Below are 4,960 nucleotides of genomic sequence, written 5' to 3' on the forward strand. Positions count from 1 at the left end.
ATAAGTTAAGACAAATGCAAAAGAGGTTCGAGATATTGAGAATCTCATTCGGATATAGGCATAAGAACCAATGCAATGAGTTTGGATGTAATTAGTAGTTTAAGGGATAAGAAAGGAACACCGAAGGTCATGGACATATTGAGGGAGGTTGTTCTAGGTTAGTTTTGACCAAACTAATCCCTCTACAACGATCTCAAGGGGAGATATTCTCACCCTATTTATGATTGAAGAATATAGATACGGATTTGTTTAAAATCTCCTAAAAGAATTAAGATTGCATTGGGTAAAGATAATAAAGGTAAAAGTTACTTTTGCAGTAAAGTATCGATTGGACGAAAACAAGTGATGACGTAAGATAGTAGGCAATTAAGGTGTGACAATACACTGTCATAAGCTTATCCATTAGAAAATCATGGATTAGATGTGCCAAGTCGATAAGATACTAAGGTGACCATGAATAGAGATATGTGATCAAAATAAAGTAATAAAGGTGCTCATCTACGTATCTACTCAAGGTGATTAACTTAAGTAGGTGAAATCCTTTGATAAACGGGATTACAGCTTAAGAAATATAAGAAACCTCAAAGTCCAAGTGTGACTCATTATTAGATATTATGAAGCAAGGAAATTGAAATAATATGATTTACGTGCCAAATCAAGATGCGTTGTAAGAAGGAAATCACAACAAGAATGGAGCAAACCAATTAAGGATAGTGTTTATCTATTAAGAAAAATTTGGTTGTGAGGCCAATCTAAGGCAGATTTATTAGGACTTATGATTGAAACTTTGAGGACTTAAGTCACGAATTTATAAATCAAACTCTTAATGGAGGATATAAAATGTAATCATTTTAAAGGAGGAGATCTCTTGCATAAGTAAAGGAACAGTAAGGACTAATAGTTTAGTCAGTATGATAAGTAAGTTAGAGGTAAGATAATGGGGTATCAAACGTAGCAATGGTTTAAGGATTTTATTTTATATATACCCTGCCCGATGATAAATAGGAGAAACACTATGATCAATCTAGGAATCTAAAGAAAATGAAAGAACTTTTAGGTGTAATCATTCTTATACTGGGAGGATGACCTTATTGAGTTTAGAGGTCGAGGATTAGGTTAAGAAGGATGGATGTATAATCATTAAGACTATGATCTATGCTCTGAGAGGTACAAGGATCGAAAGACGGATGATCCTACTGAAGAACAAAAATGTCAACAGAAGGTAATACTTCAAAATATACCTATTTTAAGGAGAAATTATTGGAATTTGTTCAGAATCGTAAGTTTAAGATAATTGTTCTTTGAGGAAAGTAAACACGAGATGAAAAAAGCTTAAGAGCTTAATTATATATAGAGTAAATTAGAAGAAGAATGCTAAAGTATGAAGATGGTATCTTCTTGAATGAGTTCATACTTTTGAGAGTAGTTTGAACTCGACACTAAATAAGAATGAAAAGGGTAGACCCCTTAGAAAGACTCATAAAGCCTAAGAGACAGAACAATTGAGTGAGTATCACATCGTAAAGGATACATTAGTAACCCCAAAGGAAAAGATGACGTAGCTAGTTGTGTAAGCAATAATTATCCTTTAAAGAATTGAAGGAGAGATATGAATGTTTTGTGATAGAAACATAAACAGTTAGCGCTCTAGCAAGAAGGTAAGTCATGTTAGATGAGGTCGATATATGTATTCCCTGAGAAATTAAGTATTTGAAGAAACCAGTTATTAAGTCTAATGATTAAAAGACAAGTATAAGGACTGTAAACCTCAAGTAGTCATTTACAGAACTCAGGAAACGAACACAACCTTACCTTATAGAAGTATGTGTTACAATCAGTTGTACAAAATTTAGATTCAGAAGGGTCTCGTTACTCTATGAAATAAGGTCCAGACAGGGAAAATGCCCAAACATTTGTGATATGATACGATGTTCGGTCATGGATTCTACAATAAGTTAGAATAAGAAAGTATTACAATGCAATTGTTGCATGTGAGAAGGGATTCAAGGTACCTCTGAGTTAGTATGTCACGTGAACTATCGGTCAGATAATAAGTGAAGCTCCAACTTAAGTATAAATATATATACATATGGAGAATGGTTAAATTGAGGCCCCACAGTTTGGATAAGAAAATGCTTAATGATTATGACAAACATAGTAGAAGTGAGGATGGTCCATAATCAATGGGGAAGCTATTAGAACAAAAATAGAGAGCTCCTATAAGTATGAACAGTAAGACTGATCTTTCTCCACTCATACTCCAAGAGAAGGGCGGAGTACCCAGAAGAAAAATAGAAAAAGTCTAATCGAGGTGAGAAGGATCCCCCAAAGTATTAGAACAAGTATATATAAATAAGTTATAGTTACTACTATGGCTAATAATAACGATTTGGATAATGGGAACCTATTAAGAAAATGTAAGATGATAGATTCTTGAGCCATTTCCTATGTCAAATCACGATCCAGGTAAAGGAATGCAGGAATTAAGAATATAGAGCAAGTAAGTTAAAATCATGGATTAGTAAGAAGAGACCTCATAAAAGTAAGGTCAATAATCTTAGTAAGATCCTCGGGGAAGAAATGCCAATGGAGGATGCTCTTCATGTGAAGAGTAGCGAAAAACATTACAAAACCTCGACTTCATTCAAATTTTGAAGATAAAATTTTTATAAGTTGAGTAAATTGTAATGTTGAGGAGAATTAGTAAAGAAATAAGTTTACGTATTCATGGACATTTTCCATAAATAAGCCGTGAATTCTGCAGGTTTAAAACCTTTAAGTACACGTGCTCATATTAGAAGGACGTGTAAAATATCAGTATGACAAGATATACTATGAAAAACCTAGTAAGTATATCTGAGTATGTTTAAGAGTACCGTGGGACATGAAAGAAATGACTTAACGGTACACCATGTCAGATAGTAACTGAGAATATTGGCTATGAGAGTGCAAAGTTTCAAATAACCAGTTTGACTTCAGATAAGTCATCACGTTCTTAACGGTTCAGACAAATTGACGAACCAATAAGTAAGCACTCGATTAGTAATAACCAAGAATATTCTAAGATTTAAGTATTATTATGAGTGTAGAATTATAGAATTATGGAATAATCCCATGATTCAATATGTAGTATTACATTTGTACTACGTAGTACCCCCAGAAACCACAAGGATGAACATTCAAATCCAAATTATATGAAAGTAGTACATCACACTCACAGTTAGAGAGTTTTCACACAGTTGTATCCAAAGGATATTACGATAACCCAAGACCAAGATCAGATAGATCTAATAATGGAGTCTCAGCCGAATCAAGGATAGAAATGTATAGTCTAAGTCGATGTCAAGATAAAAATAGTTTCGAGATCAATCATGACTCATACTAGGCAATGGATTGACTAATCCTAAAGATTAATTCCGCTGAAGATTGAAATTACAATCGAGACTAAGAAGAGTGATCAGCCATTTTGGAGACAAACTATCTCATCCAAACCACTAGTTACCCTAACAGAAGAAGGATGTTGCTGAAATTGCCTTGATTGATAGGAAGTTAAAGTAGAAGAACAACATCCAGCAATATAATTGTAAAGATCTACATTCTGGAATAGAGGTGTGATCAAATCACGATGGATTTCGTGGTAGGGATGCCTAGAATATCCGATAGTAATGATGCGATTTGGATAATCGGAGACCGATTAACAAGATCTGCACATTCTTTTGCCGATCAAACTCAGTTATTCTATTAAGAGACAGCCATTTCACGAGTGTACATGACGCAATGGGGTCTAAGTTAAAGTTTAGTACGGCTTTCCACCGCAGACAGATGGCCAATCTGAGAGGACCATCCAGACCCTAGAAGATATGCTGAGAGCATGTGTCATGGATTTTAAAGGGAACTGGGATAGGAAGTTACCTTTGATAGAGTTTTCCTATAACAACAGCTATCACACGTCAATAGGAATGACACCTTTCAAAGCTCTATACGGAAGAAAATGCAGGTCCCCAAATCATTAGTATGAACCTGGGGAAAAGCATCTAGAAATAGTAGGATTTAACAGGAGAACCACAGAGGATGTGAGACATATCACAAAGAGGTTTGATACAGCTCACAGTCGCCAGAAGAACTACGCGGATAAACGTCGCAGGCCTATAGAGTTTCAGGTAGGAGACTTAGTTTTTCTAAAGGTGGTACCGATGAAAGGAGTAATAAGATTCGGTAAAAGAGGGGTATGCGACATATCCATCGCATGTATTGCACCAGGAACCTGTCAAAGTGCACGCAGTCCAGATCCTAGCTCGCGAGGAGAAAACCTTAAGGAATAAAGTAAATCCTCAGGTTAAAGTCTTGTAGTGAAATCATAATATTGAGGAAGCTACTGGAGAACGTGAAGAGAATACGAGGAAAAGCTACCCCGAGTTATTCTAATTTTCGGGACGAAAATTTCTTAAGGGGGTTAGATTGTAATGACTGAGAAAATTTCAGACCTTAAATAATACAATTCATGTATTTTTAAGCCAAGGATTTTCTTAGAAAATATTATGTTATATTGTGAATGGAGGATTTATGGAATTAATATATGTATTCCTAAATTCTATAGCAAATTTCATGTTAAGTTCATGTTTCGATCAAGTAAATTCGATCGATAAATTCTCACCGTATTTTAAGGCAGAATAATTTTCAGTACAAGTATAGTTTGAGAATCTTAATTTCAAGAATCTCTAAGCACAGCACGATGTTAGCGGCATATAAAAAAAAAACGCACTGACATTTTAAAAGAAGAAAAAAATCCTTAATTGCTAGACAGTTAGGTTAAAGTCGCAAGATAAATACCTATAGTAGATGGGTACAATATGAGCTCGGGAGTTGACACTGTCAGAAACGTCATTCTCGGGATAGAATACAGAAAATTAAAATTTAGAATTTGTTCAGTCTAAAATTAATTTCAAGACTTGAAACAGTT

This window comes from Morus notabilis, unplaced genomic scaffold (genome assembly GCF_000414095.1).
Source record: "Morus notabilis unplaced genomic scaffold, ASM41409v2 Scaffold276, whole genome shotgun sequence".
In the NCBI taxonomy this organism is placed as follows: Eukaryota; Viridiplantae; Streptophyta; class Magnoliopsida; order Rosales; family Moraceae; genus Morus; species Morus notabilis.